The sequence below is a fragment of the Neomonachus schauinslandi genome, chromosome 5 (assembly GCF_002201575.2).
Source record: "Neomonachus schauinslandi chromosome 5, ASM220157v2, whole genome shotgun sequence".
NCBI lineage: Eukaryota > Metazoa > Chordata > Mammalia > Carnivora > Phocidae > Neomonachus > Neomonachus schauinslandi.
Genome location: NC_058407.1, coordinates 101,866,691 through 101,894,041, shown reverse-complemented (window position 1 = coordinate 101,894,041; position 27,351 = coordinate 101,866,691). Strand labels below are relative to the sequence as shown.

Here is a 27,351-nt window from a genome sequence, read left to right as displayed (position 1 = left end):
TCCCAAACAAAAGCTGAGGGAGTTATTACCACACCTGCCTTACAAGAATTGCTAAAGAGTTCTTCAAACTGAAATGAAAGGATACTAATTAATAACATGAAAACATACAAAATTATAACACTCATTGACAAACGAAAGTATATACCCAAATACAGACTATTCTAATACTGTACCGATGGTGTGCACATCACTTTCAACTTTAGTATAAAAGTTAAAAAACAAAACTATTAAAAATAACTATAGCTACAGGCGCCTGGGTGGCTCAGTCGGTTGGGCATCTGCCTTCAGCTCAGGTCATGATTGCAGGGTTCTGGGATCAAGCCCCATGTTGGGCTACCTGCTCAGTGGGGAGTCTGCTTCTCACTCTCCCTCTACCCCTCACCACACTCTTGTGCACATGCTGTCTCTCAAATAAAATCTTTAAAAAAAAAAATTGGGGGGCGCCTGGCTGGCTCAGTTGTTAGGCATCTGCCTTCAGCTCAGGTCATGATCACAGGGTCCTGGGATCGAGCCCCACATCGGGCTCTCTGCTCAGCCGGAAGCCTGCTTCTCCCTCTCCCACTCCCCCTGCTTGTGTTCCCTCTCTCGCTGTGTCTCTCTCTGTCAAATAAATAAATAAAATCTTAAAAAAATAAATAAAAAATTTAAAAATTTAAAAATACCTATAGCTACAATATTTTGCTAATGAATACACAATGTAAAAATATGTAAATTGTGACATCAATAATATAAAAGATGGGATGGGGTAAAAGTGTTGAATATGTTATCAGCTTAAAATAAGGTGTTATGTTTTTATGTAAGCCTCATGGCAACCAAAAAGATTGCTCAAAGTAGATACATAAAAGATAAAAAATTCAATGCATACCACTATTTAAAAATCATTAAATCATGAAGAAAGACAATAAGAGAAGAAGAATGGAACAAAGGAAATAAAAGTCAGAAAACAGTAAAATGGCAACAGTAGTCCTTACATATCAATAACAGTTTAAATGTTAATGGATTTGATTCTCCAATGAAAGATGTAAGAGTATGTGAGTGGATTAAAAAACAAGATCCAACAATATGTTCACTACAAGAGATACACTTTAGCGATAAGGACACACAGGCTGAAAACAAAGAGATGGAAAAAGATATTCCATGCAAATTGTAAATGAAAGAGAGCAGGATATTACTCAGCCATCAAAAAGAATGAAATCTTGGGTGCCTGGGTGGCTCAGTTGGTTAAGCGACTGCCTTCGGCTCAGGTCCTGGAGTCCCAGGATCGAGTCCCGCATCGGGCTCCCTGCTCAGTGGGGAGTCTGCTTCTCCCTCTGACCCTCCCCCCTCTCATGTGCTCTCTCTCTCTCTCATTCTGTCTGTCTCAAATAAATAAATAAAATCTTTAAAAAAAAAAAAAAAAGAATGAAATCTTGCCATTTGCAACGATGTGGATAAAGCTAGAGTGTATTATGCTAAGTGAAATAAGTCAGCCAGAGAAAGACAAATACCACATGATTTCACTCTTACGTGGAATTTAAGAAACAAAACAGATGAACATAGGGGAAGGAGGAAAAAAAGAGAGAGAGGGAAGGAAATCTTAAGAGACTATAGAGAAAAAACTAAGGGCTGACGCAGGGAGGTGAGTGGGGGATGGGCTAGATGGGTGATGGATATTAAGGAGGGCACCTCTGATGAGCACTGGGTGTTATATTAAGCAATGAATCACTAAATTCTACACCTGAAACCAATTTTACCATATATGTTAACGAACTAGGATTTTTTTTTTTTTCAAGATTTTATTTATTTGACAGGGAGAGACACAGCGAGAGAGGAAACACAAGCAGGGGGAGCGGGAGAGAGAGAAGCAGGCTTCCTGCGGAGCAGGGAGCCTGATGCAGGGCTCGATCCCAGGACGCTGGGATCATGATCTGAGCCGAAGGCAGACGCTTAACGACTGAGCCACCCAGGTGCCCCTAGGATTTATTTTTATTAAGATTTTATTTATTTATTTAGAGAGAGAGAGAGAGATTGCGCACGCAAGCAGGGCAAGTGGCAGAGCGACAGAGAATCTCAAGCAGACTCCATGTTCAGCGCAAAGCCCAATTCAGGGCTTCATCTCACAACTCTGAGATCATGACCTGAGCGGAAATCAAGAGTCAGACGCTTAAATGAACCACCCAGACACCCCAACTAACTAGAATTTAAATAAAAACTTGAAATAAAAAAAAAAAAAGAAAGAAAGAGGAGTAGCTATACTTATTATACCAGACAAAAATACACTTTCAGTTAAAACTATGACAAAAGATAGACAGACATTATGTAATTATAAAGGGGTCAACTCAACAAAAGCATATAATTGTGAATACACATGCAACCAACACCAGAGAACCTAAATATATAAAGTAATTATTAACCAAACTGAAAAGACACACAGACAGCAATACCTACTTTCAAAAATAGATAGATCATCCCAATACAAAGGCAGTAAGGAAATACTGGCCTTGAGTAACACTTCAGACCAAACAGACCTAATAGATATATAGAACATTCCATCCAACAGCAGCAAAATACACATTCTTCTCAAGCATATACAAAACATTTCCTATTATGAATCACGTTAGGCCTCAAAATAAGTCTTAACTAATTTAAGAGGACTAAAAGTATACCTAGTATCTTTTCCAACCACAATGGTATGAAACTAGAAATCAGTATCAGGAAGAAAACGGGAACATTCACAAAAATGTGGAAATTAAATGACATGCTCCTGAACAACCAATGAGTCAAAGCAAAAATAAAAAGAGAAATAAAAAGAATACATTGAGACAAAGCTGGAAAAAAAAAATGTCAAAACTTCTGGGATACAGCAAAAGGGGTTCTAAGAGGGAAGTTTAAGCCAATAAATACCTACATTGGGAAAAAAGAAAAATCTCAAATAAACAATCTAACTTAACACTTCAAGGAGCCAGAAAAAGAACTAACTAAGCCCAAAGTTAGCAGAAGGAAATAATAAGATTACAACAGAAATAAAATAGAGACTAGAAAAACAATTTTAAAAACCAATGACACTAGGATGTGGGGCTTTTTTTGTTTGTTTTTACAATAAACAAAACTGACAAACCTTTGGCTAGGCTAATCAAGCAAAAAGATTCAAATAAAATAATGACATAAGAGATATTACAACTAATACTTAAGAAATGGAAAAGATCATAAAATACTACTATGAACAATTACACTCCAAGAAATTAAATAACCTGGAAGAAATGGATAAACTCCTATAATCATACAACCTACCAAGACTCAATCATGAAAAAAATTAAAAATCTGAACAAACCAGTAACAAAAAAGTAAGAAGACTGAAACAGTAATCAAACATCTTTAAACAAAGAAAAGCCCATGACTTTCATTGGTAAATTCTATCAATAATTTAAAGAAGAATTAATGCCAATTCTTGTCAAGCTCTTCCAAAAAACTGGAAGAAAGGAGCACTTCCAAATTCATTTTACAAAGGCAGCATTACCCCAATACCAAAGCCCGACAAGGACACTACAAGATAAGACAATTACAGGCTAATATCCCTGATGAACATAGATGCAAAAATCCTCAGCAAAATACTAGGAAACCTAATTCAGTAGCACATTTAAATAATCATATACCATGATCAAGTCAAATTTATCCCTGGGATGCAAGAGATGATTCAACATATGCAAATCAACAAATATATTATACCACATTAACAGGATCAATATTATCACAGTTCATATGATCATCTCAATAGCTAACATCTCAATAGCTAATGACAAGCTAATATCATATTCAATGGTAAAAAGCTGAAAAGCTTTACATCTAAGATCAGGAACAAGACAAAGATGCCCATTCTCACCCCTTCTATTCAATATGACATTGGAAGTCCTAGCCAGAGCACTTAGGCAAAAAAAAAAAAAGAAATAAAAGGCATCCAAATTGGAAAAGAAGTAAAATCTCTATCTGTAGATGACATGATCTTATATAGAAAAAACACCAAAGGGGTGCCTGGGTGGCTCAGTCGGTTAAGCCTTCGGCTCAGGTCATGATCCCGGGGCATGTCGGGCTCCCTGCTCAGCTGGGAGTCTGCTTTTCCCTCTCCCTCTGCCCCTCTCCCTGCTGGTGCTCCCTCTCTAGCCCAAATAGATAAAATCTTAAAAAAAAGAAAACTCCGCCAAAAAATGTTAGAATAAACGAAGTCAATAAATTTGCAGGATATAAACCAATATACAAAAAAATCAATTAACTGCACTGAACCATCAAAAATACATATATTAAGAAAACAATCTCATTGGGGTGAGAATCTGGGTGGGGTAACAATCTCATTGGGGTAAAATCTGGGTGGCTCAGTCATTAAGCGCTGCCTTCAGCTCAGGTCATGATCCCAGGGTCCTGGTGTCAAGTCCTGCATCAGGCTCCCCACTTGGCGGGAAGCCTGCTTCTCCCTCTCCCACTCCCCCTGCTTGTGTTCCCTCTCTCGCTGTGTCTCTCTGTCAAATAAATAAATAATATCTTTAAAAAAAAAAAAAAGAAGAAGAAAATCTCATTTACAATACCTTTAAAAGGATGAAATATTTAGGAATAAATTTAAATGAGGAGAGTGAGGGGTGCCTGGGTGGCTCAGTTGGTTAAGCAACTGCCTTCGGCTCAGGTCATGATTCTGGAGTCCCGGGATCGAGTCTCGCATCGGGCTCCCTGCTCAGCGAGGAGCCTGCTTCTCCCTCTGACCCTCTCCCCTCTCATGTACTCTCTCTCATTCTCGCTCTCTCAAATGAATAAATAAATCTTTAAAAAAATTAATTAATTAATTTAAAAAAATAAATGAGGAGAGTGAAAGATCTATACACTGAAAACTCTTATGATATTGATGAAAGAAATTGAAAAGGACACAAATAAATGGCAAGTTAGTCCATGCTCATGGATTAGAAGAATTAACACTGTTAAATGTGCATACTACCCAAAGCAATCTACAAATTCAAGGCAATCCCTACCAAAATTCCAGTGGCATTGTTCACAGAAATAGGAAAAAGATGTCTGAAGATCCATATGGTAACAAAATGAACTCCAAGTAGTCAAAGCAATTTTGAGCTAAAAGAACAAAGCTGAAGGCATCATACTTCCTGATTTCAAAATACATTATTACAAAGCTACAGTAATGAAAACATATGGTATTGGCATAAAAACAGACATAGACTGATGGAACAAAATAGAGCCCAGAAATAAACCCAAGCAACTACAGTCAACTGATCTTCAATGGTGCCAAAAACACACATTGAGGAAATAGTCTCTTCAATAAATGGTGTTATGAAAACTGAATAACCATATGCAAAAGAATGGAACTGGTCCAGTATCTCACACCATATACAAAAATCAATTCAAAACAGACTTAAATATAAGACCTGAAACTGTAAAACTACTAGAAGAAAACGGGGAAAGTTTCTTGACATTAGCCTGGGAAATGATTTTTTTGGATAGGACCCCAAAAGCAAAGGTAATCAAAGCAAAAAGATGGTGGAATTACATTAAACTAAAAAGTTTCTGCACAGCAAAGAAAACAATCAGCAGAGTGAAGAGACAACCTATGGAAAGACAGAAAATATCTGCAAACCATACGTATGATAAGGGGCTAATATTCAAAATACACAACTCAAACAACTCAACAGCAAAAAAACAAATAACCCAACTAAAAAATAGGCAAAGGACCTGAATAGACACATCTCCAGAGAAAACATACAAATGGGAACAGGTATGTGAAAAGGTACTCAACATCACTAGTCATCAGGAAAGAGCAAATCAAAACCAGGAGATATCACCTCACACCTGTTAGAACAGCTATTATCAAAAAGACAAAAGATGGGGCGCCTGGGTGGCTCAGTTGGTTAAGCGACTGCCTTCGGCTCAGGTCATGATCCTGGAGTCCCGGGATCGAGTCCCGCATCGGGCTCCCTGCTCAGCAGGGGGTCTGCTTCTCCCTCTGACCCTCTTCCCTCTCGTGCTCTCTGTCTCTCATTCTCTCTCTCTCGAATAAATAAATAAAATCTTTAAAAAAAAAAAAAAGACAAAAGATAACACGAGCTGATGAGGATGATCCAGCAATCCCACTTGTGGGTATATAGTCAACAAAATGAAAAGATATCAGGATCCCAAAAAGATGTCTGCACTCCATGTTCATTTGAAGCATTATTCACAATATACATATGGGAAAAAGTGTGGAGTGTCCACTGTCAGATGAATGAATAAAGAAATTAGGATATGTGATATTCCATTATACACACACACAGCACTAAAAGAAGGAAATCCTGCCATGGATGAAACTGGAGGATATTATGCTAAGTATAATGAGCCAGACACAGATTGACAAATATCGCATGAACTCACTTATATGCGGCATCTAAAAAAGTCAAACTCATAAAAACGGAAAGTAAAATGGCAGTTGCCAGGGGCTGGGTAGTGTGGGACATAGAGAGACTTTAATCAAAGGGTACAAAGTTTCAGTTATGCAGGATGAATGTCCTGGAGATGTAATATACAGCATGGTGACTGCAGTTAATAATGCTGTATTGTATACTTGCTATCTACTAAGAGTAAATCTTAAGTGTTTTCAGGACCAAATAAAAAGGGAGGTAAGGATATGTTATGTGAGATACTAGATATGTTAATTATCTGATTGTAGTAACCACTTCACTATATGCATATACATACATATGTGTGTGTGTATACATATATATATCTCTCAATCAAATCATTCTATTCCCCTAAATTATATATAATTTTTTTTTTTAAGATTTTATTTATTTATTTGACAGAGAGATAGAGAACACAAGTAGGCAGAGGGAGAGGGAGAAGCAGGCTCCCCGCAGAGCAGGGAGCCCGGTGCAGGACTCGATCCTAGGACCCGGGGATCATGACCTGAGCCGAAGGCAGCCGCTTAACCGACTGAGCCACCCAGGAGCCCTATATATAATTTTTTATTTGTCACTTAAACCCCAGTAAAGCTAGAGGGGGCAGGAAGGAATCTACATAGCAGCACTATTCACAATGGCCAAAAAGCTTAAAGAACAGATGAATGGATAAACAAAATGTGGTATAATCATAATATAGAATATTCTTCAGCCATAGAAAGAAATGAAATTCTAATACATGCTACAACATGAATGAATGCCATAAATATTATGCTATATGCTATATATTAAATAAGCCAGACACAAAAAGACAAATATTGTATGATTCCACTTACTGGAATAGGCAAATTCATAGACTGAAAGTAAAACAGAGGTAACCAGGAGGTGGGGGAAGGATGGGGTGTAAAGTTACTGTTTAATTGCATGTATTTTCTTTTTGGAATGATGAAAAAGTTCGGGAAATAGCAGTGATGGTTACACAACACTGCAAATGTACTTAATACCAATGAACTATACACTTAAAAATGGGTAAGATGTAAATTTTAGGATATATATATTTTTTACCACAATAAAAAAAATGAAGTATTGATACATCTACAACATGGATGAATCTTAAAAACATCTGCTAAGGGCGCCTGGGTGGCTCAGTTGGTTAAGCGACTGCCTTCGGCTCAGGTCATGATCCTGGAGTCCCAGGATCGAGTCCCGCATCGGGCTCCCTGCTCAGCAGGGAGTCTGCTTCTCCCTCTGACCTTCCTCCTTCTCATGCTCTCTGTCTCTCATTCTCTCTCTCTCAAATAAATAAATAAAATCTTTAAAAAAAAAAAAAAATCTGCTAAGTGAAAGACATCAAATACAAAAGGCCATATTATCTTATGATTCCATCTATATGAAATATCCAGAATAGCTAAGTCCATATGAACAGAAAGCAAGATTATTGGCTGCCAGGGGCTGGACTGCAGGGAAAATGGGAGTAACTGCTTGATAGGTATGGGGGTTTCCTTTTGGGATGATAAAAAATTTTCTGGAACTGGACTGTGGTGATGGTTGTACAACACCGTGAATGTACTTAAAGTCAATGAATTGTACACTTTAAAATGGTAAATTCTGGGGCACCTGGGTGGTTCAGTTGGTTATCTGTCGACTCTTGATCTCAGCTCAGGTCTCAATCTCAGAGTTGTGAGTTCAAGCCCCACTGCATAACCAGCTGGGTGCTGAGACTACTTCAAAAAAAAAAGACTGATTTTTCCACAATTTTAAAAAAGGAATCTAGAATATTAAAATGTGTAATACTTTACTGTTAGCTTTATCAAGGTACAATTTCCCTTCAAATACATGTGGTATAAACTAATTTTTAATAAGATAAGCATAATTTACTCGTCACAGTATACAAAAAAAACTTAAAATCTATGGTATTATATATAATAATAAGAGGACTAATCATTGAAATCTGTAAAAAATTAGCCACAGTTTTAACTTGCTTCTCCCCTAAACCTTTAATTAAGGTCAAATAAAATCTTTTAAAGTTATAATTTACACTCTTCCACTCTGCGCTTGTTTCCATGTAGAGGTGCTAATGATTAGCAAACTGACCAGGAAATTTTGTAAAGAAACAAAATGCTAAGAATTTAGATAATCTAAAACCAGGTAATCAAATGTTAGCCATAAACAATATAATGGGCTCTTCAAGTGTTTCTGCTAAAACAGTATTGATTAAACAGTCCTTTCAGGGTGCCTGGGTGGCTCAGTCAGTTAAGCATCTGCCTTCAGCTCAGGTCATGATTCCAAGGTCCTAGGATTGAGCCCCACGTCGGGCTCCCTGCTCAGCGGGAGGCCTTTTTCTCCCTCTCCCACTCCCCCTGCTTGTGTTCCCTCTCTCACTGTGTCTCTGTCAAAAAATAAAATCTTAAAAAAATAAACAGTCCTTTCAAAAAATCTGTCTCCTAGGATTTTGAGTAAAATACACTACTAAGGGTGAAGACCTACTAAGCATAACTTTTTCTGCCTAAGCTCTGGTAAGAATACTTTAATACCCATAACTGCAGTAATTATGATTACGTAAGGTCCAAGAGGTATATCCAATTATCTCTAGAGATGCTTCAGAATTCTCCTGAACTAACTATATTAGTTTAAAATGTAAATGAGAATCACAATGCACTTTCAGAAATGGGGACATACTGTATAGTGGCATAAGGTAGTTGCTTAAGCAATATATACTTTTTCCTCCACATTTTTTTTGTTTGTTCATTTCCAATGTGCCTTAGTTCTTAGCTAAGGATCCTAGGATAAACAGTACCACTAAACAAGGCTGCTTCCTAGTGTGTGAGTTTAGCTTTATTCCCTATTCATTCATTCACTCACTGATTTCTTCAAACAAAATTTACTAAATGCCAAGTTTTGTGCTTTTCTTTCCCTGCTCTCTTACTATAGTTTTACTACAACACAAGAACTAGTTATATAGATGACATTTCTTTCTCCTAAGAAATAAGTAGAAATAATACAATACATAGCAAAATAACAGAAAATATACGCAGGTTTTGGGGGGAATGGAAACTAAATTTAAAGATGAACTATTCAGGGTAGGATAAGAAAAGAATTAGAAGCTATTAAAAGCAAACATTACTCAAAAAACTAAAAAGCATATGGTAATATATATCCCTTTCCTGTGCTTGTCATTCTAAAGAAAAAAAAAACTATAAAAAAAAAGATTGCCTAATAATTATTTTTAAACTATTAATAAAGGAAAAACGTTCCAAGTCAAAAAAAACTAAGAACTTTTACTTTCTCCAAAAACTAAGTAATACTCAAACAATACACAAAAGCCAATGTTCAAATATTTATCATAGTATAATATTAGGAATCAAAAACTAACCTCAGCCTCATAGCCTCCAGCACATTCTAGGGATAATGGGAAAGACAAATGGTCCTGAGGTGTAATATCATGATGATTTACTGCAAGTTTCAAAAAGAAACTATGGGTGGAGGAGAAAAAAGATCTAGATAAGGCACAGAGAACAAAAGTATTAAAACAATGAACTGTCCCACCATTAAACAAATGACTGTCTAGTGAGAAAGAATAAAAAATAGGAAAAGTATTTGAAACAGGGCTTTAATTTGCTCTAAGAGTCTTAACGGTAAAAGGAGTAATACGGGAGATGGAAAGTAAGACTTCTGAGTATCTGTCAATCAGAAGAGTTAACCTTTATTCTACTTACACAGAAAATTTTCACTCATCAAGATTCTATGAATACTGTGCTGCATTACAAAGAGCTAAAAAAAAAATACAGACAGAAAATAGCTGGTAGGAAGAAACAACTGAGAGGTACTTTGAGTCTATGAATAGTTGCAGAAATCCTATACAAATTTGGCCACTGCATTTTCAGCAAGAGCAAATCTAGGGTCTTTTAAAATCTCTGGGTGGCCAGGAAGTGATGATGAGGAGAGAAAGAAAATACCACTAGTTTTTCAAATCCTACATACACCTCCTCCTCATATTGCAAGGCCCCTCTTTCCCAATATCTAGATTAAATATCCTCTTATTGAGTGAATTATTATGCTTACAATGTTTGTTGGAAAAGAGACTCATTTTCTGTATAAAATCATTCAAGCATACATTCTACTACTTTTCTTTTTAGGAAATACGTTCTCGGGCGCCTGGGTGGCTCAGTCAGTTAGGTGTCTGCCTTCAGCTCAGGTCCTGGGATTGAGCCCTGCATCAGGGTCCCTGTTCAGCGGGGAGCCTCTCTCTCCCTCTGCCGCTCCCCCTGCTTGTGTTCTCTCGCTCTGTCAAATAAATAAATAAAGTCTTTAAAAAAAAAAAAGATACGTTCTCACAAACTAATTTATCTATAGGCACAGACTTACTTTTAAATTTGCTAAGGCTACGTTCCCAGAAGACGCAGTAATAAAGAGTCTGTTCTATGGATGATCAAATATGAAACTATAGAACTACAGACATACAATAGAGACTAGATCTCATGTGCTCTAGGAGCAGAGACCCAGGAGTCACTAATTCTGCCCAAAAGAGATGAAGGTTTTATAGAGGGGGTTTGCCAATCACAAGAGATGAAAGGTATTCTGTACAAAGAAAATAGCATATACAAACAAGGACAGAAAGGTCTGTTCAGAAATTAGAGGACAAGGGACAGATTCAAGATATACTAGGTAGAGAAAAATCAACATCTGGATGACTGATTAAAAAAAGATCAAAGATTAGAAAATCAGATGACTCAGGTTTTTTGCTTAGGCTGAGGATCCTAGGATCCTCTTGCTTAGGCCTGAGGATGGCATTCACTGAGATGAAGGGATGATAAAGGGGACAACAATATAGAACAAGAATGAATTTGTTTCGGGGCGCCTAGGTGGCTCAGTCCGTTAAGCGTCTGCCTTTAGTTCAGGTCATGATCCCAGGGTCTTGGGATTCAGCCCCGCATCAGGCTCCCTGCTCAGCGGGGAGCCTACTTCTCCTTCTCCCTCTCCCTCTCCCACTCCCCCTGCTTGTTCGCACTTCCCCCCTCCTCAAATAAATAAAATCTTTAAAAAAACAAAAAGAATGAATTTGTTTTTGGAAATGAAGTTTGAAGTGACAAATATTCAGCTGACATCAGGAAACACAAATTAAGAGAATAAGCTTGAAAATAGTACTGGATATTACCAGTATAAAAAGTGACACTGAAATAGTTACTAGCCTAACAATAGTCAAAATCCTTTAAAAAAAGTATGGAGCACCTGGGTGGCTCAGTCAGTTAAACATCCGACTCTTAATCTCAGTTCAGGTCTTGATCTCACGATTGATTGTTGAGTTCAAGCGCCGCATTGGGCTACATGCTGGGTGCAGAACTTTAAAAAAAAAAGTTATATAAAGAAGTGAACAGGGACAAAAATGAAAGTGAAGACTCCAGGAATACCAAATATTACATGATAAAGTCAGGACTAAAACCTACATCTCTTGACTCCAGTCAAATGTACTAATACCAGGTTGCCTCTAATGGGAAAGCAATGGAAAATTTTAAATTCCCACCTCTTAGACATTACTTTCCCTTCAAATAATACTGCATAAAGTTATTACATTGCTTAAAAGCACCATAGTTACTTAAACGTACCTCAAAAGCAATTTTTTCTACCTGAAGAAATTGCTAACTTAATTGACACTTCAGCTCTATAACTCTATTCTAAGAAAAGTATTTTTAGAAAACCAATAGTTTGTATGTTCCATGAGGGCAAGGATTTCTGTTTTGTTCACTGCTGAAACCCAAATTGCAACAGATATACAGAAGACATTCAATATAGGTTGCTTGAATGAATGAATGAATGAATGTCCCATTCTCTAGGGGGACAAAAGGAAAGAAGGAATTAAAATTATTTATATTTAATCATAGTTCAGTTGGGCTTGTCAAGATAGATTATATTAGTACAATATATTACTTCACCTATTTTGTAATTTTGATTTTTATTTTGCCCTCAATTTTTTTTTTTTAAGATTTTATTTATTTGCGAGAGAGAGAATGAGAGAGAGCATGAGAGGGAGGAGGGTCAGAGGGAGAAGCAGACTCCCTGCTGAGCAGGGAGCCCGATGCGGGACTCGATCCCGGGACTCCAGGATCATGACCTGAGCCGAAGGCAGTCGCTTAACCAACTGAGCCACCCAGGCACCCATTTTGCCCTCAATTTTAAAAGAGCAGGCAAGATGTGGAAAACAGGATGGCAGTTCCACAAAAAAATTAAAAGTAGAATTACTGTATGATCTAGCAATTCTATTTCTGGGTATATATACAAAAGAACTAAAAACAGGGTCTGGAAGAGACATTTATACACTCATGTGCATAACAGCATTACTTACAACAGCTAATATATGGAAGCAACCGAAGCTTCTATAGTGGATGAGTCAATAATGTAATCCATACATACAATAAAATACTACTTAGCCTCAAAAAGAAAGGAAATTCTAGGGTGCCTGGGTGGCTCAGTCGGTTGAGCGACTGACTCCTGCTTTCAGCTCAGGTTGTGATCTCAAGGTCATTTGAGCCCTGCATTGGACTCCACGCTAGGCGTGGAAAAGAGAGGGAGAGAGAGAGAGAGAGAGAGCAGGCAAGCCCAGCTCCACAGTTTTAAATGTAATTCTCCACACCAGAAATTTCAATCCAAGGAGTGAAAAATTACGCACAAAGCTTCCAATAAACATGCATACCACAACACTAATAGCACCCAGGTAATAAACCTAATTTTCAAAAAAAAAAAAGCTCATCCATACATTTTACCAAATGATGATAATGATAATAAAAACAACAGTGACAAGTTCCTCAAAGAGTTAAACACAGAATTACAGTGATTCAGCAATTCCACTCCTCGATATATAGCCAAAATAACTGAAAGCAGGCATTCAAACAGATACTTATACACCAACACTCCCAAGAGCCAAAACATGGAAACTCTACTAGCATCCATGGATGAATGGATAAACAAAATGTGGTATAAACATACAGTGACATATTAAGCTATTAATAATAACAAAAGAGGGGCGCCTGGGTGGCTCAGTTGGTTGAGCGACTGCCTTCGGCTCAGGTCATGATCCTGGAGTCCCGGGATCGAGTCCCGCATCGGGCTCCCTGCTCAGCAGGGAGTCTGCTTCTCCCTCTGACCCTCCTCCCTCTCATGCTCTCTGTCTCTCATTCTCTCTCTCGCAAATAAATAAAAAATTTTAAAAAATAATAATAATAATAACAAAAGAGAATGAAGTTCAGATTCATGCTACAGAATGATCACAGGTAAAAGACAGGTTATCAGGGCTAGTGGGAGGGAGTAAAGGAGAGATATTGCTATTGGTTAATTTTGTTTTAGGTGATACAGAAGTTTTGGGATGCTAGTGATGGCTACAAAACACTGTAAATGTAGTATTTAATGCTACTGAAGTGTAAACTTAAAAATGGTCAAAATGGTAAACTTCTTATATTTTTTCACAATAAAATGGTAATAGCAGCTATAACTTATTTAGTGCTTTACTGTATGCCAGGCACTGTCTTTCAAATAATATATAAGAGTTAACTCAGTTAAAACCCTGTTAGATGGGTACTATCCCCACTTCATAGATGAGGAAATACAGCAAGACAGTCTGCATAACTAACATACAATTAGTAACTGGTGAGCTAGAATTTGAATCTAGTCAGCCTCATTCCTGGTATGCTTAACCTATGCTACTTCCGTAACTTTATTAATAAATGATTAATATCAGCAAAGAAAAGCTCAATTCATTGATCCTTATTTGGGGAATAAATGAAAAGTAAAAAAAAAAATTTTTTTTAAGATTTTATTTATTCATTTGACAGAGAGAGAGAGGCAGGAGAGATGGAACACACGCAGGGGAGTGGGAGAGGGAGAAGCAGGCTTCCCGCCGAGTAGGGAGCCCGATGCGGGGCTCGATCACAGGACGTTGGGATCATGACCTGAGCCAAAGACAGGCGCCTAACGACTGAGCCACCCAGGCCCCCAAAAGTAAAAATTTTTTCAAAGTCAAATTACCATTAAAAATTGGATGAATAGGGGGCGCCTGGGTGGCTCAGTCGTTAAGCGTCTGCCTTCGGCTCAGGTCATGATCCCAGGGTCCTGGGATCGAGTCCCCACATCAGGTTCCCTCGGCGGGAAGCCTGCTCTCCCTCTCCCATTCCCGCTGCTTGTGTTCCTGCTCTCGCTATCTCTGTCTCTGTCAACTAAATAAATAAAATCTTAAAAAAAAAAAAAAATTGGATGAATAGGGGGGTGCCTGGGTGGCTCAGTTGGATTATGACCTGAGCCAAAGGCAGATGCCTGACTGAGCCTTAAGGATTAATATTAAGGTGTCCCTTAAGGATTAATATTAAGGATCAACCACTTTCCTTGCCAGCTGAGAGAAATCTCCCATCCCAATTCTGTAAGGACTTAAGCCAGTCATGGAACATACATCTAGTATTTTGACTGATAGTGATTAAAAAAGAAAAAAAAAAATCTAATGTTCAAAAGAAAATCTGGTACCTTTACTATCCTTGCTGGTCCTATTGATGAAATAAACTATTACATCCTAAAAAAATAATCCCATTCCACTAGTTGTTCAGATTTGTATCCACTATATTTCACTTCACATTGAAGTCAGAAAGAGGTAATGAGGGATACAAGATACCACTACTTCCATGCAGAACATTTTGTACCATTCAGGTTTCCAATGAAGGAAAAGCATGAACTTGATATCAGAAATCTCATTAATCATGCACCAACTTCAAAGGCATACCTCAATATGGAATGACAGACCACACTAGAATTGTTTCCATATACAACTTTCAAGTCACTGTGAAATTGGCTACTTTCACCTTCAAGGAAGCCAACAAAACCCTGGAACATATTTTGCAGCCTGTCCTCTACCACTGAATAATTTAATTATAGAACTAGAAAGTGATGGGCTCCTGTCCCCATGCTTTAATAAAACCACCATTTTGCACCAAAAACAAACAAACAAACCAAAACTAGAAAGTGATGTCACTAGATTTCAACTATCACACCCTACTCACCGTGTCCCAACTAATACAAAGAAACATTGCACTACCGGCCCTCAGAATGTGAAAATTTAATATCTTAATTGTTAACAACCTCAAAGGTCCATAGCAGACCGGAAGTTAACCTGTAAAGAGTTAACAATCTCTACACTTCATATGTGGTTGTGAGAACTGAATAGGCTAACAGAGGCAAAGCACCAAGAATTAATTTAAATCATGCTTTGTGAGGTTGGTGATAGACTAGGACCACTAGTGAGAAGGCCTAGCCAAATACCACACACCCAGTAGTGGTAGTCATACTTGAAAATTCTGAAGTTTCTGATCACAACAAACACTAATAAGAAGCATTAAAAAGCCACTTTAATATTATTTCATCCTCAATTTCTGCATTTCCCCTTGCCATTTTTTATTTGGAAGACGGGGTACCCACAGTATAAGGAAGCCTTAGCTAAGTATAAATTTAACTTTTAAAAATAAATGGCTAAAAAAAATAAAATAAAAATAAATGGTTGATGGGATGCCTGGGTGGCTCAATCGTTAAGCGTCTGCCTTCGGCTCAGGTCATGATCTCAGGGTCCTGGGATGGAGCCCCACATTGGGCTCCCTGCTCAGCGGGAAGCCTGCTTCTCCCTCTCCCCCTCCCCCTGCTTGTGCTTCCTCTCTCACTGTGTCTCTCTCTGTCAAATAAATAAATAAATAAAATATTTTAAAAAATAAAATAAAATAAATGGCTGAGGCCCTAGCTTCTAATCGTATGATAAACTGGAAAAGTATGGATATACAATAAACAACCAATATCTAATCTTTCATTAAGCAATACAAAGAATCAAACGAAATACAAGATTTCAAAATATATGATGGTTTCAATTCTTTATATTACCAAGTGAAAATCATTCAATACATTCTTAAAACGTGTCCAAGGATGGGGATCTCCTATGAGGGTTTCTTTAAATGTTTAATAATCCTTAAGGTCTAGAAGTCAATTGTATTTACAGTGAACGTCAAAAGACATCATTTATTTTTGTTCTCCACAATGGTAATATCCAACACTTTGCTGCAAATCCTTATTATTGATTCAACTTTGACTAACCCAGGTTAAATAATTCTTATTCAGGGGTGCCTGGCTGGCTCACTTGGTTGATCCTGGCGTTATAAGTTCGAGCCCAACACTGGGTGTACAGATTGCTTAAAAATAAAATCTTAAAAAAAAATAGTAATTCTTATTCATTAAACTTTTCCATAAAGGATCCATTTTCTAATTTGTGATCATTTCCTGGAGACTTTACTAGAGTCTACACAATTTTTTCATATCCTATCTAGCATAAGAAGCTCAAAATTAGATACAATATTAATAAAATGTTTACATAATAATTACAATTATTACCATGTGACATGTAACATATACCTATAACACATTATTATTTAAGCATCAAAGAGCATTCCTATAATAAAGTTTCTGCTAAATTTCTGAATTGTTCTTTGTATAATCTTATTAACAACTATAATGAATCAGTTTTTTGTTTTAAATAACAATTAGCTACATGATTTGTATTCTGTTACCTACTGAAGTTTCTCATTTTACAAAAGAGGAAATCAAGTAAAGATTCTCCCAAGGATTCCGTGACAATTTACAGCTTAAAAAGAATTTTCACATCTCTCATCCTGTAATCTTTTCAAAAACTCTAAGGTAGACGGGACTTAACCAAAGTCATAAAAGTTTAAAGGGCATTTTGGTATATCAAAAAGTACTCTGTATGAGATAAACAAAGTGAGTACAAATACAGGTTCCACTGTCTTGTGAATTCCTGAACTGTCATTTAACTTTCCTAGACAATCTCTCATGTTACAAGAGGAAAAATACCATTTACCTCAATACTATAGAGATGACTGGATAAGGTACATAAAGTAACTTAATCTTTAGAATGCACTCAAATAATAACTGCATCCAGGCAAATACAAAAACAAGACTCAAGTCTAGGCCTTACTTATAGATACAACTATTCTTCTGCTTCCCTTCCACCAGAAAATTTCTCAAAGAGGAGTCTATGGTTGCCGTCCTCATTCTCTAACCTCACATTCTCACTCCATCCCTCACCTGATACTTCTCTACAACCTATCTTCTATTCCCACTGAGGCCACACTTAACAAGTTCATCACTGAAATCCTTCTCACCAAATCTAGCAGATACAAGTCAGTGATTGCCAAATATTTATCTCTCACTTAACTCCATAACCTATAATTATTATAACCTATCACCAAGTACAAAATCTCTACACCTCTACACAGATATCTAATTGGCACCTCAAACTTAACCAAACAGAAGCCATGATTTCCCACAAAACCTCTTCTCCCTTCCAGACTTACCGATTTCATTACACAGCACTATCAATCTTCTAATTGCTTAAGTCCTAGGATTTCTCTCACTGGTCATAATTCAGTCAACAAGTCCTACTAATTCAGTCTTCAAAACAGGGCCCAAATCTACCCATTTCTCTTCTCTATTACTTTCTGGTTCAAGCCAAAAAATAAGATCCCTCTCACCTGTCCTAAATACAATAGCCTACAAAGGTCTCCTTGGTTTCATCTTTGTTACCCAATTACCCCAACTCCTTATCCTCAGAATCCAGAATCCACTCCCCCCACAGCAGTCACAGTGATCTTTATCGAAAGGTACTCCCTTGCTTTGAGCTCTCCAATAACTTTTTTTTTTTTTTTAAAGATTTTATTTATTTGAGACAGAGAGAATGAGATACAGAGAGCATGAGAGGGAGGAGGGTCAGAGGGAGAAGCAGACTCCCTGCCGAGCAGGGAGCCCGACGCGGGACTCAATCCCGGGACTCCAGGATCATGACCCGAGCCGAAGGCAGTCGCTTAACCAACTGAGCCACCCAGGCGCCCCCAATAACTTTCTTTTATAACTAGGAAACTCTTACTCTGGCTTACAAAACTTAAATGACTTAACCCTTCCTCTGGCCTCATCTTATACCACTCTCCCCCTTGCACACTACATTCCAGCCACACTGACCTGTCTGCTCCTCCTAACACTCCAAAAGCTCAAATGGCTTTATGTCACCTGGTTTCCCAAAGACTGGAATGCTCATCCCTCTGATAATCACCCACTACAGGCTCCCTCTTCACAGGCTGATCTCAACTTCAAGGTTATCTACTCAAAGAACCCTCCTCTGTCCACACAATCTAAAGCACCTCCTAACTCAACTCACTCCTTATCACATGACCTTTTAATTTACAGCACTTGTCCATGATTTTTTTTTTTAAAGATTTTATTTATTTATTTGACAGAGACATAGAGAGCACAGATAGGCAGAGCGGCAGGCAGAGCGAGAGGGAGAAGCAGGCTTTCCGCGGACCAGGGAGCCTGACGCGGGGCTCGATCCCAGGACTCTGGGATCATGACCTGAGCTGAAGGCAGCCGCTTAACCGACTGAGCCACCCAGGCGCCCCTTGTCCATGATTTTTTTTTCTTTGTTTACTACTGGTCTTTTTTCCCACTAGAATGAAAGCTTCTGAAAGAGACACTGCCTTCTTTACTCCTATATTCCCAGCACCTAAAATAGCAACTGGCACACAGGAGCTATATTCAATAAAGTATTAGCCAAATAAATGAATGGGGAATTACTACTCACACTTCGTAAGAAGTTCAGAGGCAGAAAATAATTGCCCTGACCTCCCCAGGCTCCTGACACTGACTCCTTTATTCTTCTCACTTATTAATGTTTTTATTACTGTACCGGTCACAATTTATTGCATTTATCTGTTTACATGCCTGTCTTCCCCTCTTGAACAGTTAAACTTCTTAGGGTCAGGAAGCCTTTAGAATCCATTTTTGGATCACAACACCAAGCATGGTTTGGACACAAAGTAGGAGCTCAAAAACCTTTGTTGGATGTGGAGGAGGAGAACAGCTAACATGCACTGAGTACTTACTATATGCAAAGAACATTTCCCATGAATTCCCTCTTTAATCTTTATAATAATCCTGGGAGACAGGTAAAATTATTCCCTACATTTTGGAAACGACAAAACATCCAGGGAAGTTATAAATAACTTGCCTGAGCTAACTATATTTATAAGTGGCAAACTAATCTACCTAATCAACCTACTTTGCCTAACACCCAAGTCAATGCTCTTATCCACAACCCTGTTTCTGTGAACTATAAGCTGTACTCAAATAAATGCACAATACTACTTAAATGCCAAATACAGGAGTTTCAACACTGATAACAGATTGTACTTTACAACAATGTTGAAAATATGAAACAGTCAAAAAATGGGGAAGAACACAGAGCCTTGCTACATATTGGAGGCAATAAAGCAATTGATTAAAATTGGAATTCTTCAGGCGCCTGGGTGGCTCAGTTGGTTAAGCGACTGCCTTCGGCTCAGGTCATGATCCTGGAGTCCGGGGATCGAGTCCCGCATCGGGCTCCCTGCTCGGCAGGGAGTCTGCTTCTCCCTCTGACCCTCCTCCCTCTCATGCTCTCTGTCTCTCATTCTCTCTGTCTCAAATAAATAAATAAAATCTTAAAAAAAAAAAAATTGGAATTCTTCCCCAAACACTCAGAACATTTCTGAGTAGAAAAATGTCAATAAAACAAAACTGGTAACTGAAAAAAAAAAAACTGATAAAACCGGCAAAGTTCCCAACATATGTTACTGATACAGCCCTTAAGAAAATGATACAGTTGATAACTGAGAAGAAGCAACACCTCAATTTTTAAGACAGGCATTCTCAAGCCTTCATGTTCATAACATCTTAACTGCTATAAACACAAAAAAAACATGTCAAATCAATTTGGTTTTAAAAAATTATTTTAGATATACAAACACAGGCAACATTTGTATAATTTACACTACCTTTTTTTTCCCCTAGCACACAGGCATGGAACCTGTTCTAACTGCCACATCGCACTGACCAACTTTCCTAAGGAAAAAACAGACAAGTATCATCACATGAAGCAGAGTTGTGGGAAAAGGCAGTAGAGCTGACCACACAACTGGTCTCTTGTTATGCCTAATGCAAATCTTCCTATAAAGATTTCCAAAGTGATAAACAGATGCCAAACTGTTATGTGCTGAGCTGCTACGTTAGGTCTTTCCACTAGCTATCAAGTCCACTTTGGTCATTTAAAAATCCTTCAGTAATGTTTGTAAAAATTCACAGAACTGGACATCTAAAAAAGGGTGAATTTTACTGAGTGTAAACTATACTCAATAAATTTGACTTTGTAAAAAGCTGATAAATACCATAAACATGACAAAAAAAAATTTTTAGTCCTCAGTAAAAATCATCTGAATTTATTTTATCAAATCCCCGAAATATAAAGTCAAGTTCTAAGGATTTAAAAAACAAAGAGTTGGAGGAAAGACACTGGTCTTATATGTATCATATATACTGTATTTTTATAAAAAGATTTATTTCTTTGAGGTGGGAGGGGGAAGAGAACACAAGCAGGAGCAGGGGCAGAGAGAAAAGGAGAAGCAGACCCCCCTGCTGAGCAGGGAGCCCGATGTGGGGCTCCATCCCAGCACCCCAAGATCATGATCTGAGCCAAAGGCAGATGCTTAACCGACTGAGCCACCCAGGCACCCTATACTGTATTTTTTTTTTTTTTAAAGATTTATTTATTTGACACAGAGAGAGAGACAGCTAGAGAGGGAACACAAGCAGGGGGAGTGGGAGAGGGAGAAGCAGGCTCCTGGCTGAGCAGGGAGCCCGATGCGGGGCTCGATCCCAGCACCCTGGGATCATGACCTGAGCCGAAGGCAGACGCTTAACGACTGAGCCACCCAGGCGCCCCATATATACTGTATTATAATATAAAGTTAAGCTAGAGAAAAGCTTTTTAAGAAAATCATAAAATACACTTAAAGTACTATACCGTAAAAAAATCCGTGTATAAGTAGACCTGCACAGTTCAAACCCGTGTTGTTCAAGGGTCAACTGTATTCTGAAGTTTCAAGTATCAAGATGTCAAATGAGGGGTACGTGGGTGGCTCAGCTGGTTAAGTATCTGCCTTCAGCTCAGGTCATGATCCCAGGGATCAAGCCCCACGTCGGGTTCCCTGCTCAGGAGGGAGCCTGCTTCTCCCTCTCCTCCCTGCTCATGCTCTCTCTCTCAAATAAATAAATAAAAACTTAAAAAAAAAAAAAAATCAATCGAACACCTGCTTATCTAGTTTCCAAAGTCCAAAGTTCCAAGATGTTAACCAGCAATGCAAAAAAACCAGCAGTCTGTTTCCTCACCAAAGTGTAGCCTCAAACTACCTGCAACCCAGCTTCTATTACAAAAGTGGTTGAGAGAAATGACATTTGGGTGAGATCTATAAAATGTGCTCTTCATCTACTCCTCTAAGATATATTTCTGAATCAAACAATCACCCAATCACATTACTCTTGCGCAGAAGTCACGAACCTGAACATGCGAAGCAGCCTGAGGAAAGACAAAAAGGCTGTTACTGTGTTGAACCAAAAACTGCTTAAAAGATTAACAATTCAAATTTTAAAACACACAGTTAAACAGTGCTGTCGTAACTGGCTATGCATATAAAAAATTAAATTAGATCCCTGCCTCATCATCATACACAAAAGAAAATTTTTCTTCCAGGCAGAATCAAGACCTAAATGTAAAAAAAAAAAAAAAACAACAACTTTTTTTTTCTTCTTAAAGATTTTACTTACTTACACAAGAGAGAATCTGAGGCAGACCCTGCACTGAGCAAAGAGCCCAACGTGGGGCTCTATCCCACAACCTCAAGATCATGACCTGAGCCGAAACCAAGAGTCAGATGCTCAACCAAATGAGCCACCCAGGTGCCCCTTCAAAAACTTTTTGAAAAAAATATGGAAGACTCTTAATGACCTTGGGGTATGGAGTAGATTTCTTTTTTTTTTTTTTTTAAGATTTTATTTATTTATTTGAGAGAGAGAATGAGAGAGAGTGAGTACATGAGAGGGGGGAGGGTCAGAGGGAGAAGCAGACTCCCTGCCGAGCAGTGAGCCCGATGCGGGACTCGATCCAGGAATTCCAGGATCATGACCTGAGCCGAAGGCAGTCGCTTAACCAACTGAGCCACCCAGGCGCCCCTGGAGTAGATTTCTTAAGACACAAAAGACACAAATGAGTAAGGAAAATTGTGATAGATTTAATAATCACTTCTATTCAACAAAACCATATAGAAAGTTAACTGGGGCGCCTGGGTGGCTCAGTCGTTGGGCGTCTGCCTTCGGCTCAGGTCATGATTCCAGGTCCTGGGATCGAGCCCCGCATCAGGCTCCCTGCTCCGCGGGAAGTCTGCTTCTCCCTCTCCCACTCCCCCTGCTTGTGTTCCCTCTCTCGCTGTGTCTCTCTCTCTGTCGGGTAGATAGATGAAATCTTTAAAAAAAATTAAAAAAATAAATAAATAAAAAGTTAACTGATAAATCACATACACTAGAAGAAAATATTTGCAATTCACTTAACAGACATAACCAAAACATGTAATAAACTCCTAAAATCAATTTAAAAAGACAAAGCAAGGGTGCCTAGGTGGCTCAGTTGGTTAAGGCATCTGACTGGATTTGGGCTCAGGTCATGATCTCACGGTTAAGAGATCGGACCCATGTGGGGCTCTGCGCTTGTTGTGGAGCCTGCTTGGGATTCTCTCTCTCTCTCTCCCTTCTCCCGCCCCCAGACTCCCACACCCTCACCCCTGCCCTGCTGGCAGCACAAACATGCACACTCTCTACCTCTCTCTCTAAAAAAAAAAAAGATAAAGCAATAGGCATGGGGGGGGGGGTGCTGTAGCAGATAGTCAATTCAAGAAATGGAAACCTAAACAGTCACTCAACATTTGAAAAAAAAATGCTCAATTCTGGGCGCCTGGGTGGCTCAGTTGGTTAATCGACTGCCTTTAGCTCAGGTCATGATCCCGGGGTCCTGGGATTGAATCCCACATCAGGCTCCCCCTGCTCTGCAGGGAGCCTGCTCCTCCCTCTGCCTCTGCCTGCCACTTCCCCTGCTTGTGCGCGCACTCGCTCTCTCTCCGTCAAATAAATAAATAAAATCTTTAAAAAAAGAAAAAATGCTCAATTTCATAATTACTCAAGAAAAATCTTAATTAAGGGGCGCCTGGGTGGCTCAGTGGGTTAAACGACTGCCTTCGGCTCAGGTCATGATCCTGGAGTCCCGGGATCGAGTCCCGCATCGGGCTCCCTGCTCAGCGGGGAGTCTGCTTCTCCCTCTGACCCTCCCCCCTCTCATGTGTGCGCGCGCTCTCTCTCTCTCATTCTCTCTCTCTCAAATAAATAAATAAAATCTTAAAAAAAAAAGAAAAATCTTAATTAAAAATTAAGATGATGTGATATCATCTTAAACCCCATCTGATTTGTAAACGTGTAAAAAATCTGACAATGCCATGGATCACAGGATTTGGAAACAGCAGATTCTCATACTCTCGTGCTAAAACAAAGTGACACAATTTTGGAGGGTAATTTGGCAATATCAGACAGTTAAAAGTTCCCATAATATCTATAACCTCCAACCCATTAACTTCACCTCTGGGTAATTTTCACTACAGAATTTCATTTCACACTTGGTAATCACAGGGGGTCTGGCTGACTCAGAACAGCATGTGACTCCAGATTCTTGGAGTCGTGAGTTCAAGCCCCATGCTGGGTACAGAAATTACTTAAAAATAAATAAACTTACAAAAAACAAACTTAGTAGCCACATAGGTGGCTATCTCACAAAACATTTTATCCATACTGCCTACAATACAAACTGATACTTTCTATCCTATTTTAATTCCTAAACTGATTTCACAACCCATTCATTAATGGCTTCCAACATGCAGTTTAAAAAACCTGCCACAGATCTTAAATACGTGCACAAGGATTCCTAATCAGGAATGTTCAATGTAGCATTGTTTTTTAAAAGTGAAAAAACTGGAAACAACCTAAATACCCACCAACATGATGATAAATTAAAAACACCTGTATTCATTTAATAGAATAATGTAACTGTACCCCAGATAAAAGTGATGACTATGATTAGGTTGAACCATATGAAACTGTCATTTTTGTAGGTCAAAAATGGTAATGTATCAGGAATTTCATAAGAATAAAAAATACGTGTTTCAAAAAAAACAAGTTACAGAATAGGTAGAACACTGTTTACATCAAGTTTGAAAATATGCAAAACAATATTATGATTTGCTTATGAATGTATTTCTATTACATAAATCAGGCATTAGCAATGATCAACACCAAATTCACGATAGTCTTTAGTTCTGGAAACAAAGTGAAATGCAATCCAAGAAGGTGCTTCAAGTGCATGTGCAATTTTTTCTTAAAAAAAAATGGAAAGTATGAGAAAATGTTAAAATTTGATAAAGCTGTATGGTGGATATGTGAATGTTAATTATATTGGTCTCTGTAGTCTCCTGAATGTTGAAATATTTTAAGGAAAAAAATCTATTACCCAAATAAAACACACATCCCCAGCCTAACCTCAAACCAAACCCCATGCAAACTTTCTTTCACTGGCTTGAAATGCTAATGCTTAGTCCTCTCCCTTTAACTAAGGCCTCTAGCAAAAACAAACAAAACAAAACAAAACAAAAACAGCTTTTATGTACTTCCCAACTTAAACAGTTCTTTAAAATCTTCAAGAAAAGATTTACCCCTGGAAAACTGGGTCTTGTTCCTCCTCCCAGTTTTGTGCTCTGTATTTTACCATATTTCCATCTTTACCTTTGCTGCCAAGAAAACTCAAATCCAACTTTTATTCTTAGTCATTGAATTATGCTTCTTTCTTTTCCTTTCCTCCTTATATTTTATTACACTTCTGGATGACACAGGATATAAATAAATTCCAAGCAAATAAGAAGTAACCTGCGTGTTCCACCATGCTAAAGAGTTTTCACCACACCACTTTCTTCCATGACCAAAGGAATGAGTGTATAGATACAATTATACAAAATATGCTCAATGAAGTCAGATTTCAGAGCATACAAGATTAAAGTGAATATGCTGCCAGAGAAAAATAATTAGCTAATATACTAACAAAGAAATGCAAACAAAAGGCCTAGATGGCCAAAATTTAATAAGTTTGTTTCTTTAAAACCATATGCTTTAGGGCACCTGGGTGGCTCAGTTGGTTGAGCGACTGCCTTCGGCTCAGGTCATGATCCTGGAGTCCCACATCAGGCTCCCTGCTCAGCAGGGAGTCTGCTTCTCCCTCTGACCCTCCCCCCTCTCATGTGCTCTCTCTCTCATTCTCTCTCTCAAATAAATAAATAAAATCTTTAAAAAAAAAAAACATATGCTTTAAAATAAATAAATAAATAAAAATAAAATAAAATAAAACCATATGCTTTATAGGGGCACCTGGGTGGCTCAGTTGTTAAATGTCTGCCTTCGGCTCGGGTTGTGATCCCAGGGTCCTGGGATCGAGCCCCGCATCAGGCTCCCCGCTCAGCAGGAGGCCTGCTTCTCCCTCTCCCACTCGCCCTGCTTGTGTTCCCTGTCTCGCTGTGTCTCCGTCAAATAAATAAATAAAATCTTAAAAAAAAAAAAAAAAAAGACCATATGCTTTATATGCTTTGTTTTCTAGTACAAGGATACTGCAGAAAATACATAAATCCAATACGAATATGTAATACTGGGGCGTCTGGGTGGCTCAGTTGGTTAAGCATCTGCCTTCAGCTCAGGTCACAATCTCAGGGTTCTAGCCCCGCGTCGGACTCCCTGCTCAGTGGGGAGTCTGTTTCCCCTCTCCCTCTGCCCCGCCATGCTTGCATGCTTGCTCTGTCTCTAAAATAAACAATATTTTTAAAATAGAAAGATAAAATTTGTTTAAAAAAAAAAAGAATATGGAGCACCTGGGTGGCTCAGATGGTTAAGCGTCTGCCTTCGGCTCAGGTCGTGATCCCAGAGTCCTGGGATTGAGCCCCACATCAGGCTCATGGCTCAGTGGGAAGCCTGCTTCTCCCTCTCTCTCTGCCTCTTCCCCTGCTCATGCTCTCTCTCTATCTCTCTCTCTGTGTCTCAAATGAATAAAATCTTTAAAAAAATTTTTAAAAAGAATGTGTAATACTATAAATCAGCTATTAAAAAAATTCTATTTTTCTGCGCTTTTCCATTAAAAACTTCAAATGTCCTTTCCAACAGGTATTTTCCCTATGCCTGAAGATATTCTGGCAGCTTCCAGAATTTAGCTTCATTTTTCCTTCTCTCTGGACACTTACGTCTAATTAAGCCAGGCTATAAAATCATTTAGCCAGCATACATCCCCTCTAACACATGGTATACTGCAATACAGAAAAATCAAAACCATGGATTACATGAAACAAATCCCCTATTTAATCCATTCCTTAACTTCCAAAACTGAATACCAAATGTTACATGTTAAATAGGTTAATTATTCCTAGTAAACAGGTCCTAGGATATTCCTTATTTACCTCATTTTAGAATTAAAGGATGAAACAGACAACATATCCCAAGATGACAATTTTATGCTGCAATTTTTCAAGTTTATATTTCACCAAGACTTTAAAAAGGTTATTTTTAACAAAATTAAAGTACTTCACTCAGCACAAGAGCATAATCCAATTTAGGTTTTAAAAAGACCATTTACTCCTCACTTGCTATATGCCAGGATTGCTGTTCGATATAAAGAAAACTACACTCTCCTTACTCTCAAGAAATATATAGTCTACTGGGACATCCCTCAGACTCTTTTAACAGGGGTGGCAAAATCATACTGCTTTCAAGCGCTGGGTAGGGCATCTAAATAGGTGAACAGATCTTAAAAAAGTACTAGAAGAACAACTACAGAATGTAAGCTCCATCTAAAATAATTCTAAATCAACTTCAAAAGAATGCCATCACAACAAAACACATCTCCCAGTGAGAGAGACATAATACACTG

General features: G+C 38.3%; 1 protein-coding gene across 1 annotated transcript in view; it reads right to left on the bottom strand.

Annotated features, from left to right (window-relative positions):
• The window catches only part of ADIPOR2 (adiponectin receptor 2), a 104,757-nt gene that overhangs the window by 71,534 nt on the left and 5,872 nt on the right, over positions 1 to 27,351 (bottom strand). The window lies entirely within an intron of this gene.